The sequence below is a fragment of the Sorex araneus genome, chromosome 6 (genome assembly GCF_027595985.1).
Source record: "Sorex araneus isolate mSorAra2 chromosome 6, mSorAra2.pri, whole genome shotgun sequence".
Taxonomy (NCBI): domain Eukaryota; kingdom Metazoa; phylum Chordata; class Mammalia; order Eulipotyphla; family Soricidae; genus Sorex; species Sorex araneus.
The window spans coordinates 21,387,081-21,400,452 of NC_073307.1; the positions used below are offsets into that span (position 1 = coordinate 21,387,081).

The window sequence follows — 13,372 nt, forward strand, 5'->3', positions numbered from 1 at the left end:
TCTCACATGAGGTGGCATCACTGGGGATTGGGCCACACCCAGCAGCGCTTTGAGGCTACTCTCAGGTTGGTGTCAGGGAACATAAGGTGCCAGGAATAGAACTCTGGGCTTCCTCTTGTAGTACATGGGTTCCAGCCCTTTGAGGCCCTTCCTGGACTCCCTGCCACAATTCTTTTTCTTGTTTTGCTTTCTTTGGGTCACACCTGGCTTGGCTTTACACTCAGGAATTACTCCTGGTGGTGCTCAGGGGACCATATGGGATGTTGGGAATCGAGCCCAGGTCGGCCGTGTGCAAGGCAAACGCCCTACCCGCTGTGCTATTGCTCCAGCCCCACCCTGCCACAATTTTTAACAAACCATTTGAAATTAACTTCTTTACACTAGTATACTTTGACAAGTATTTCTGAAGGAGAGTTTCAACTTTATAAATTTGTATTGGCATAATTCTTTAATTTACTGTACAAATACATTTTAAAGTGAATCTAAAAAAAAAAGTGAATCTAATCATGTCTTTTATAGATTCCCGCCCCTCCCCCAACCCTTTCAAGTACATGAGTACAGGATAGGATCATGCAAAGCATTTAGTTGTCATGCCTATTTAACTGCTTTCAACCTGGGATGTTCCTAGATTTTTATTGAGGGTATTTTTTTTTGACATAAACATTTTTTAAAGTATATAGAGCCTCTACACTCCTGACTTTTATAAAAATAGAACACTTCATTGTTTATCAGATGTGTCCTCTTGATTAAAATGAATTTATTTACTTAGAGCAGAATTACTTCATGGATGCTGTTGTTGCCTTCTCAGTATATTACATGTGGAGACACACGATAATAACTTGTTCCTCACAGTTAATTTTTTTCTTTTGGGATCACTCCTGGCTGTGCTCAGGAGTGACTTCTGGGCGAGAGATTGAACCAGGGTCAGCTGCATATAAGGCAAGCACTTTCCCTCACAAATATTAACTTTGATCTCTCAGTCAAGGGGTGTTTGATTTCTCAACTATATAATCAACTCTTTTCTTCCTTGCAAGTAAAAAGAATTGTGGGAGGGAGATATTTTAAGACCATGCAAACACCCTTTCCTCAAGGAAGATTTCCCTTAGATTTAGCATCTATTGATGATTCTTGCTTGACCCAGTCTTTACCATGAAGGTTACAAAAGGATGAATTTCCAATGAGTCGGGGATACATTTTTAGTTTTCACGAGGCTTGTGCTCTTTTGCCTTTATGGATCTTAGTACATAAAAAAATATTTTAAATTTGATTTTGACTGTTGGTGCCAAGATGAACATGATCCAGGTTGGATTTATTATTATTAAATGTATTTATCCTTTGATTTCTTTGTTATTTTGGGGAGTGTGAGCCAAACCCAGCAGTGCTCAGGGACTACTCCTGTCTCTGTGCTCAGTGGTTGTGATTTCTTTTAAAAGAAATAAAATCTAAAACATTTTTATGGGCATTAGACAGTGTGCCTAATGGATAAGCTGGCTGTGGGCCCTCAGAATTCTACCCTGAGGTCTCTCTTTCCCCCATTTATCTGTCCCCCATTTGTCTATCTATTGGTAATATGCACTTATGGATTGCTGTTTTTCAATGGTTTATTATTCATTACTTTTTAAAAAAAAACTTAGTTTGATGCTCTAATTGTGTCAGATTTGGTCAGTGGGAGCCTCTTCCAGCTTGTCTCCGGGTACTTGTAACATGCTTTGTTCATTTTTTACCACTTACGCTCTGGTGTTACTTCTTTTCTGGCTCTAGCTAGATCTAGTTTGCCCAGCAAGGGGAAAATGACTGGAATCAGTCATTTATCAAAGGAGCCCATATTGCAATAGTGGGGAATAGAAATTAGAATTAGAAAGCAAGGTCTGGGCAATTGGCCTGTTCACTGCTATTGAGTTGTTTTTGCTTCTTAAATCTTTGAACATCCAGAACTAGGATATATTTATATTTTAAAAACCAAGAGTTGCACCATTTTCTCTAATTCCATGAGTCTGGACTTAGAGAAATTCCAAGTTTCTTGCTTTCCTCATTCCATACTTAAATGGTTCTTCTTCCTTAGTGAGAGTCTTCTTCCCAAAAATAGCAAGACATTTAGCATTTGTTCAATGTATGAGAGTATCATTTTCTACATGCTCACCGTGTGTTTTCAAGTTTTGATATTTTTGCAAATTCAATTCAAAAAATCTCACTAAGACTTAATGATTTACAGCTATTATGAAGTTGAGCATCTTTTGTGTGTTTAAAACATATCTTTTCCTATACATCTTGGTTAATTTGCTATTCATTAAAACTATCAATAAACTATAGGTTTCACTCTCGAAAAAACTACAGGGTTTTTTGTACGTTTTTTTTCATTTTGAAGATTATTTTTATTGCTTTTTGGTCACACCCCATAGTACTTGAGGCTATTCCCTGATCTGTGCTTAGGGGCTGCTCTTGGCAGTGCTTAGGCGACCATGAGGTGCCAGATATCAAACTTAGGCCTCCCACATACAAATGCGCAATTCTTTGAGCTGTCTCTCTGGCCCTGGGCAAGTTTTTATAAAAAGTAAACTTGACAAATTAGCCTTTATCTGTGATGCATATATAAACATATTCTAAGTTGTATTTTGACTTAGCTGATGATATTCTGTCAAATAAGACATTTTTATTTGTGATAGTACAGTGGTTAGGGCACTTACCTTGTGTGCAGCCAATCTGGGTTTGATTCCTAGCACCTGATACGATTTACCGAACCAGCAGAGATCTCTGAGTTCAGAGTCAATAGTAATTCCTGAGCACTACCAGATGTGATCCCAAAACAAATCCAAAAATCCAACAAAATATTTTTACATTTACTTAGTCAAATTTATTTTATTTTTCTTGTCTCTGTATTTGAAAGTATAGTTACAACACTTGTCTCTACACAGAGATTAAAGAATTCATTCATTTAAAAAACAGAATTTGTATAACTTATTCTATTTTGGTTTTAAGTTATTCATTTAGAGTTTTTCTCGTGAAGGAGCTGAGGATGTGGCTAAGCACTTGTCTTTCATGTGTGAGGTCCTCAGTTTGATTCCTCAGTGTGTGAGTACCATACACACACACACACACACACACACACACAGCTGAAGTTTTTCTTGTGTATGTGGCATGATAAATGTCTCTGATTTTTCTTTTCTCAAATTATTCTATTAACAATAATTAAATATACTTGAATATAGGTGACTAAGTTTCCTTCCTTTATCTATTTCCATATTGCTTCTTCTTCTTTTCGATATTAGTGAGGTCATAAAACCTTTATTTTTCTCTATAAAACTTTCTTCTCTTATGTAATACCCTCAAATTAATCCATGTTGTTACAAATGGCAAGATTTAATTATTTTTTAAAGGCTACATCTTTTTTAAAAGCACCCATAGTGTATTGTGGGGCCTTATTTTGTTTCTCACTGTGCCTCAGATTTCTTTCGTACAATGAAAGATTAGTTCGTTTTGTTTATTAACTTACAACTGGGGCCAGAGCAAGAATACAGTGGGAAGGGAGCTAGCCTTGCACACAGCTGACCCGGCTTCAATCCTGGCATCCCATATGGTCCCCAAGGCTGCTTTTTTTTTTGCATATACAGAACACAACTTCTTCATTTATTCATTCAGCAGTGGACTTTTTGATTGTTTGGATATTTTTGCTATTATGGAAAGTGCTAAAACAGATATGGGGGTACATATATCATTTTGAGTTAGTGTTTTTATTTTATTCGGATAAATACATAGAAATGGAAATGCTAGATCATATGGTAGTTTTACTTTCAATTTTTAAAGGAACTTACATAATGACTGAACAAACTTACATTCCCATCAAGAGTGTACAACAGTTTACTTCCGGCACCTTGTTTTTTTTGTTTGTTTGTTTTTGGGTCACACCTGGCGATGCACAGGGGTTACTCCTGGCTCTGCACTCAGGAATTACTCCTGGCGGTGCTCAGGGGACCATATGGGATGCTAGGATTTGAACCCGGGTCGGCCGCATGCAAGGCAAACGCCCTAGCCGCTGTGCTATCACTCCAGCCCCACTTCCGGCACCTTGTTGGCAATACTTATTATCTTTATTTGTGGGAAATGGGGTAACACGGTGGGGGCGGACAAAAAGTACTCAGATGATGCTCAGGGGCCCAGGGTCATTCCTAGTGATTCATGGCCAGCTAGGCCAGGCAGTTGTAAGTTAGGGCCCACGGATGTAGTGCTGCTCAAGCACTTTGGTGCCTGTCCAGGACCACAGCAACCAACTGGTGCTGTGTGAAAGACCTCCAGGGCTGCACCTACTAATGCTTGGGATACTAAGGATCTAACCCAACTCAGGCACGTACAAGGTATGCACCTTACCCCCTGTACTATCTCCCTGGCCCCTTACTGTTGTTTTTAAAGTAATAGACATTCTAACAGATGTGAGGTGATATTTCATTCTGGTTTTTATTTGCATTTCTCTGATTATTAATGATATAGTGTTTAATTTGAACTTTTGCAGTGTTGGGGATTTAACCCAGGGTCTCACACATGTGAGGAAAGTACTCTACCATTTACCTATCCCTCCAGTTAATATTGTCTTTTTTGTATATCTACTGGCCAGTTACATGTCTTCCTCCTTCCCCCATCCCTTCCCTTAGTTGCCTTGAGGGAGATCACACACACTCAGCTGTAGTCCTTTTTAGGTGTTACAGTCTTCATTTGCAGTACCTGCACATGTGCTCTGTGGGAATTGTATTCATTTATCTGTGGTGCTTAAACACATCCTGGTATTAGTGCTTACTAGAGTTGCCTGCAGTGCTGGAACATCTTTAGTTGCAGTGGAGACTGGGGGATTATACATTTAACTCAGAGCTTCATTTGCAAGGCAGGTACTTTTCTGTCACAGAGCCATCAACCCCAGGCATACTGTATGAAATCTTTAGAAACCTTTTTTTTTTTTTGCTTTTTGGGTCACACCTGGCAATGCACAGGGGTTACTCCTGGCTCTGCACTCAGGAACCACTCCTGGCGATGCTTGGGGGACCCTATGGGATACTGGGAATTGAACCTGAGTCAGCCACGTGCAAGGCAAATGCTCTACCTGCTGTGCTATCACTCCAGTCCCTAGAAACATTTTTATCAGATCTTCCACCCATTTTTTTTGTTATACTTTTTGTTTGGGGGCCACACCCAGTGGTGCTCAAATATATTTATGAGTCAGTGACTAGGTCACTTTCAGAGGTGCTCTGGGGACCATGCAGCTCTGAGGATCAAATTTGGAATTTACATAATGTAAGCTCTTGCACACAAAGCATATAATCCAGCTAGAACTGTCTCCACAGCCCCTTTACCGTAAAAAATAAGTTATTTAAATGTTTTTCTCTTAAGTTGTATGTCTATCATATACCTAATTCTTTTAAGTTGTACGGCTTTTTTTTAATGTAGTTTAGATTTAGTTCCTTATCAATATATAATTTACAAATATTTTTTGCCAATCAGTAAATCAGTTTTTCATTTGATGGATGGTTTCTTTGGCTGTGCAAAAGCTGTTTAGTTTGTAGTTTCACATGTTTATTGTGCACTTTTGTTGATTTACTTTTAGCATAAAATTTCTAAAATTACCACCAAACTATGTAAAGAAGTTATTGCTTATGTTTTCTTCTAGTAGTTTGATTATTTTAGATCTTCAATTTAAGTCTTCGATTATTTTGATTCAAGTTTTGTATACAAGACCAGAGAGCTAGTACAGTGGGTAAGGCATTTGCCTTGCACAGGGATGAGTAGGGTTCTATTTCTAGCATGACAAATTCCCACAAGTACCTCCAGAACTTTGTCCCAAGCAGAGCCAGGAGTAAGTCCCAAACACTGCCAGATATTGCTTCCCCCATTGTTTTGTGTGTACAATCTAATAGTGAGTTTTATCTTTTGTATATGGTTGTTAAATTTTCCAGCACCATTTTTAAGGGATTCATATCTCCATTGTATATTTTTCACTGTTTTATTCACAGATTAATTGACCATGTATATAAATACCATTATGTTCCATTGATAAATATGTTTTTAGTGCCATATGTACTGTACTTTATTTTTATAGTTTTATAATATAGTTTGAAACCAAAAAATGATTTATCTAGCTATTTTCATTAATAATATAGTTTTAACTATTTTAGACCCTTTTTGTTCCATATATATGCGTATATATTTTAGGACTGTTTGTTCAATTTCTTTGAAAAGTGCCCTCGGAATAATTATAGAATTGCTGTAGATCTGTAGATTTTTTGGGTCACTATAGACATTTGAACAACATTAATTATAATCTATATATTCATGAGATTCATTTCTTTTTCTCTTCTTCAATTTCTTTTACCAACTTCTCAAAGTTAACAGCCAAATCTTTTACCTTCTTAAAATTACTTAAGGTATTTTACTCTTTTATAAATGTAATTATAAATATGATTGTTTTCTTAATTTTTCCTCCTTAGCACAGCAAGTAGGGTGTTTGCCTTGTATGCGGCTGACCCGGGTTAGATTCCTTCATCCCTCTCGGAGAGCCCAGCAAGCTACTGAGAGTATCCTGCCTGCACAGCAGAGCCTGGGAAGCTACCTGTGGCGTATTCGATATGCCAAAAAGAGTAACAAGAAGTCTCGCAATAGAGACATTACTGGTGCCCGCTTGAGCAAAGTGATGAGCAAGGGAGGACAATGTTACAGTGCTACAGATTGTCCTTAGTGGTGTATAGAAATACAACAGATTTTTTCGTGCACTTATTTAACTATTTAGTATTTTCATCTTGCAACTTTCCTGAATTCATTTTTTAGCTCTTATTTGGTTTTTTTTTGGTGGAATCCTTAAGGTTTTGTATATAATGTCAACTGAAAATAATGAGGTTTACTTCTTCCTTTCCAACTCTAATGCCTTAATTTTTCTTGTCTAATTACTCAGACTAGGACTTTCAATGCTATGCTGACTGTAAGTGGTAAGAATGGGCTTGTTCCTAACCTAAGAGAAAAGATTTTCAGTTCTCACGATTTAATATGATGCTGGCTATTGGCTTATCATATGGCATTTGTTATGGCATTATTATGAGTTTTTTTCATAAGTGGATGTTGGGATTTGTTGGTTTTTCTTCATCTACTTAAACTATATCTTTACCCTTTTCTGTACCATGGGAGTGATAGCACAGCTGGTAGGGTGTTTGTCTTGCACGCAGCCAACCTGGGTTCGATTCCTCCATCCCTCTCGGAGAGCCCAGCAAGCTACCGACAGTATCTTGCCCGCACAGCAGAGCTGGCAAGCTACCCGTGGCATATTCGATATGCCAAAAACAGTAACAAGTCTCACAATGAAGACGTTACTGGTGCCCGCTTGAGCAGATCAATGAACAATGGGATGACAGTGATACAGTGATATAGTGACGTCATTTTATGGATTTGTAGGTATATCATCCTTGCATCACTCAATTAGAACCCACTTGATCATGGCACATGATTCTCTCCATCCTTCCTTTCTTCCTTCCTTCCTTCCTTCCTTCTTTTCCTTTCTTTTCTTTCCCTTTTTCCTGTTGAGTATTGAACCCAGGACCTCATACTTGTAAGGCCATTGTTTTATTGTTGAATTATAACCCTGGTTCTGTAACTATTTTTTCTTATTATGTTCTTTAGTACTTGGTATCAGGAAAATGGTAGCCCTAGAAAATGAATTTAGGAGAGTTTTGTTTAGTTTTGTTTTTGCTGAGAATGTAGCTCAGCAACAGAGCAAATGCCTCCTATATATGAGGGCCTAAGTTTTATCCCTCACACCACACAAACAAACAAAAAAATTATTCTCTTCTATTTTGGGGAAGAGTTTTAAAAGAACTGGTATTAAATCTTCTTTGAATGTTTGGTAGAGTTCACCGGTGAAGTTGTTTGATGATGGACTTTTATTTCTTAGTTTTTAAAAATTATTAAAATTCCCTTTTAAAATTACTGGTTTAATTTCCTTACTGTTCCTTCCTTAGTCTGTTCATATGTTCTATTCCATCATGATTCAACCTTGATAGGAATTTATCAATTCTTCCTAGGAATTTATCAATTTCTTCAAGACTGTCCAATTTTTTTGGCATTTGACAATTTATTCACTGTAGTCTCTTATGATCTTTTGTATTTTGTGGTATCAGTTATAACATCTCTTTTATTTCTGATTTTTTTTGAGTTGTTTTTTTCTTGGTGATTCTAGATAAAGGTTTGAAAGAAACTTCACAAAGGAGATGAGTTTTTCTTAAATTTAAATTTTTTCCTTTAAAAAATTTAAATTTAAATTTTTATTTCAAAAGTTTTCTTTAATAAAATTTTCACAAAATATTGTTCTTTAGGACAGGAGTGATAGCACAGCGGATAGGGCATTTGCCTTACATGCGGCTGACCCAGGTTCAATTCCTTTGTCCCTCTCGGAGAGCCCGGCAAGCTACTGAGAGTATCCCGCCTGCACGGCAGAGTCTGGCAAGCTACCCATGGCGTATTCGATAGGCCAAAAACAGTAAAAAGTCTCACAATGGAGATGTTACTGGTGCCCGCTCAAGCAAATCGATGAACAATGGGACATAGTGCTATAGTGCTATTGTTTTTTTAAGAAATATTTGTGGCCAGGACATGGCAATCTGAAGGTTGCAAATCCCATTAATACTGCTTCCATTCTCAGAACACAGATAACACCTATAGTCTTTCCTGCATAGTTTAGGACTTCATTTCCTTTTTCCTGTGTTACTTCTAAGTGTTCATGCGAATATTCTCTATTGAGTTAAACCATTAACCTCTTGAATTCAAAACATTTGGTTAAACTTACTGTCCAATAAGTGCAATATATACACAAGGAAAAACATTTTCTGATTTTTTTTACATGAATAGCCATGGCAACTATGTTTATATGTGCTTGAATACTTCATTGTATCTAACAGTGCTAAACAATAGTGGTACAGTCATCGCTGATTTATATACTCCGGCCTAGACCAAAGAAAATGGTAGTGAATATTCTATTTCTTTCTCTCCTTTTTTTAATACATACATGTATCACCAGTCTTAATTGGGATGTTACATATTAACTATATGAGAAATTGAAATATTTTACTACATGAGACATAGAAAGTCGAGGAAGAAATTTTTTCACTGTAATCACTGTAATCACTGTCATCCTGTTGCTCATCAATTTGCTTGAGCGGGCACCAGTAACATCTCCATTGTGAGACTTGTCATTACTGTTTTTGGCTACACCATGGGTAGCTTGCCAGGCTCTGCTGTGCAGGCAAGATACTCTCGGTAGCTTACCAGGCTCTCCAAGAGGGGCAGAGGAATCGAACTCGGGTTGGCCAGCGTGCAAGGCAAACGCCCTACCCACTTTAGTGTTTCTAAATTTGAGCCCTAAAGCTGGAAAGCGTACAGGCATTAAGGTACTTGCCTTGCATGTAGCTGACCCCAGTTTGTTTCCCAGGACCAAACATGGTGCCCCATGCACTGCCAGACGGGATCTCTATGCACAGAGCCAGGAGTAAAGCCTGAGAACCACCAAGTATAGCTCAACCACACCACACCCCAAATTTGAGCCCTATCTTGCTTCAAATGAAATTTAAAAGTATATTTATGCACTTTGCCTTATGCAAAAGTGCAATCTAGAAAAAGCTTATGTAGATAACTGTTTTAGTTAATAGTATCATGCTGGCTTATCAGTGATAAAAACACGTATACATATATCAATTCATACATAAGGACTTAAAACATAGCCAAACTGAATTGCATCTTTCGCATCCCAAAATCTAACATAATTTTTGTTTTGTTTCTATTTCTTCAAGGATTTTGTTGCTTTTTCTTCAAAGGTGTTATTCATAAAATGTTTTAGGGAGGAAACACACAGGGTGGTTTGTCCAGGGACTTAAACCCCTTTAGGAATGCAGCTTTGTGGCTGCTTTTACATGATGCATTTCTTTCCTTGTCCTTTGAATTGTAGTTTACCCGAGTTCATCAGCATCTCCTTTGTGAAATTTCTTGATGGAATTTATTTATCCTCATCCTTAGTACATCTCTCCAATGTATGTGGTATGTATCATGTAGCCCTGTATTTTGTGTTTATAGATATGTTTCCTCTACCATCCATAGGTTCTTAAGGGTTGAACTATGTGCTCAGTAAATATTGACCTGATAGGTAGTGAGGGATAAACAACATAGCTAGTCTGGGGTCCCCAACTTGTCCTAGTATCACACCTGAGGTAGGACCTTATAGGAGCTTTCGTCCTGTAAGGGAAAAGGTGGCAAGAGGAAACTGTCCCTTGTGTCACTGCCACCCATTTGAGGGGGGTGGCTGAGGAGGAGCTTCTCCTCGACCAAGGCTCCTGGTGCTCCCAGCATTTCCAGCTGCCACCCACTCCGGAAGCACCAGGCCTGCTCCTGTTTGAAGGGCCTGCCTTGGCGCTGAGGACTGGGCCTGACGCCTCGCACTGGTCTAAGTCCTCTGACGGAATCTAGGAGCGATGACTCGCTGACCCCACTGGGCTCATTTCCCTGGTGAAGAGTCACAGTGGAGGGGGCAGCCACCTGGGGGTCCTTTTGCTCTGCCAGTGACCTGCTCTTTCTCTGGCTTCACGAGTGACAGCGGCACCCACAGAGTCACCTGGCGGGAATGGTTCCTGTGGTGTCCTTCCAGGCTCTTTCTGGACCAGCATCCCGCGGAGACCACCGCGGCGCGCCTCCACGTTCTTTGTGCGGCCAGTGGCCGGCTGGGGGGGCCCTTCTCGGGGTCCACCAGGGAGTCCCCGGCCCCCTAACCCGCGGCATTCGGGTCCATATGCAAAGACCGTGTCAACCTGCCCAAGTTCCTCTGTCACCCGCGTACGAATGCACGGGGCGGGCCCACAGTGCCCCAGTGCCGGCACGGGGGCGCCCCCGGGAGCACGGGGAGCTCTGACGCCCCCCCCTCGCCCCCCCTTTCCACTCACCTGCCGGGCCCGGCGTTCCCGCGCCGCCGCCGCGCGTCTTGGGGGGCCGCTCCCCGAGCAGCCGCTGCGGCCGGACGAGACCCCGGCCGGGAGCGCCACCCCCCGCCCCGCGGCCCCCCCGGGCTGCTCGCTCACCTGTCGCCACCCCGCGGACCCCGGGAGGCGCCGCGCCCGGAGCGCCGCTCAGCACACACACGTCGCGGCGGGCGCGTCGCCGCGGTCACGCAGGCGGGCGGCCACCGCCGGGCGCGGGCTGCGGCGAGGCCGCGCGCCAGAGGAGCCACCTGAAGGACGCCGGGCGCCGGCACACGCGCGTGTCTGGGCTGGGCCTGCGGCGTCGCCATGCGCCTGGCGGAGCATCGCCGCCTCCGCGCGGGCCCCGCGGCCCTGCTCCCGCCCGCCCGGGCCAAGGCCGGCCGCGCTCGCTGGGGTCCGAGGCTCCCGCGGGGGCAGCGGGGCCGCAGCAGCTGGCACAGGCGGAGGCCGCGGCGCGCTCGGCCGCGCGGAGCCTGAGGGGAGGCGCGCCCCCTGGCGCACACGAGCGACATCTACCCTCGGGCGGCCGCCCGGGGGCCCAGGTCGCCGCTGAAGGCGCGGTCCTGGCCAGCTGGTCCCGCACTCCCTTTAAAAGCCCGGGTACGGGCGCGTCCCTGCCTGCCTCTGGAGCTGCGTTTGCTCTCTCATGAGGGTATACGCTCGGCTCCTCGGTACAAAGCGTAACTGGACGCGTTGACCTGTCACCTATTTACTGAGGAAGCCGTTGAGTCGAGTCACTTAAGAAGGGAAGCGCTGGAGGCCCCTGCGGCGAGCAGGGATGTGGCCTTGCACGTGCGGGCTGTGGAGGTTGCTTGCCTTGCCCCACCCCCCAGCCCCCTTCAGCATCACCAGATGTGGCTCTGGGCCCCCCAGCACTGCCAGAGCGATCCCCACAACAACCACCACAAGCGGGGGGTTGGGATATATCCCTGGAGGGATATATCGAGAGAACGATGGTGCAGTAAATCACTGTGGTTCTTTGGGGGAAAATAACACCCCCCGCCAGGTCATCTCCCCTAAATCTCTCTCTACTTAGGAACATTTCTCCTTCTCCTCAGTGCTGGGGATCAAACGCAAGGCATACCTGCAAGGCGTGCCTCCTACCTGCAAGGCAGATGCTCCATCGCTGAATAATATTCTTGGCTCTAATCCTATGAAAGTTCTAATGAAAGAAATGGTATAAAATAGATACTTGTGAAACCTAGAATTCTTTGTAGGAAATGTCTTCATTACGCAAAACAACTTGAGAACAATAATGAAGGTAGTAAGCAAGAATCACCCAAAGTATTACTAAGAACATTTATTAAAATTGTTTTCGTTTTTCTCAATTCCTGGAGTTATCCATACACAGTTGAATTCTTCTTATAAATAAAATGCTTTATTGTTTTCTATATTCTAATTTTATACCCCATCCCTCTCATTTCAAAAGAGGTTTTTTTTTTCTTTTTGGGTCACACCCGGCGATGCTCAGGGATTTGAGGGGTTACTCCTGGCTTTGCACTCAGAAATTACCCCTGGCAGTGCTCGGGGGACCATAATGGGATGTTGGGAATCGAACCCAGGTTGGCCGTGTGCAAGGCAAATGCCCTACCTGCTTGTAATATCATTCCAGCTCCTCACAAGAGGTTCTTGTGAAGGGGGATTGCCATTAGACATTTTAATATCATCACTACTTAAGTTCAAAGCTGATATTTAGACCTTGATTAATATTCAACCACCAACATACTTTTAGAACCTATTATATTTCAGACACTAGATTAGGCTCCCAGTATATGAAAATAAAGAGAGCAGTACCTGATTTTAGGAAAAATTATAATCTTATAAAGGCATAATTGAAGTATCATTTATTTTGTATTTAGAAGTACTTATAGAGAATTGAATCAGCTATGAAATGCTTATGTTACTGTCCATGTGAAGTTATCAATCAGAACTAAGATTAAGGAATTATATGAAGGGGCTGAAATATAATGGGTAAGGCTTTGCCTTGCATATAGCTGACTTAGTTTTGACCCCAAGCACCACATATGGTCCCTTAGCCCTCCCAGGAGTGATCCACGAGCACAGAGCCAAGAGAGAATCCTGAGCACTGCTGAGTGTGCCCTATATCACTATATCACTGTCATCCCGTTGATCATCGATTTGCTCAAGCAGGCCCAGTAACATCTCCATTCATCCTAGCCCTGAGATTTTAGCAGCCTGTTTACTCGTCCTTCCCAACAGTGCCGCTGTAGAGGCTCTTTCAGAGTCAGGAGAATGAGACCCATCACTGTTACTATATTTGGCATATGAATACGCCATGGAGAGCTTGCCAGGCTCTCCCGTGAGGGCAGGAAACTCTCGGTAGTTTGCCAGGTTCTTCAAGAGGGAGAACTAGGCTATAAAATGGC

General features: G+C 42.2%; 1 protein-coding gene across 3 annotated transcripts in view; it reads right to left on the reverse strand.

Annotated features, from left to right (window-relative positions):
• PURA (purine rich element binding protein A) overlaps positions 1–11,395 on the reverse strand; it is a 94,352-nt gene extending 82,957 nt beyond the window's left edge. For all 3 annotated transcript variants that reach the window (XM_055142607.1, XM_055142603.1, XM_055142606.1), the window contains exon 1: positions 11,085–11,395. The gene's annotated coding sequence lies outside the window, so the exon portion shown is untranslated. The remainder of the gene's footprint in view (positions 1–11,084) is intronic.
• Positions 11,396–13,372: the final 1,977 nt, after the last annotated feature.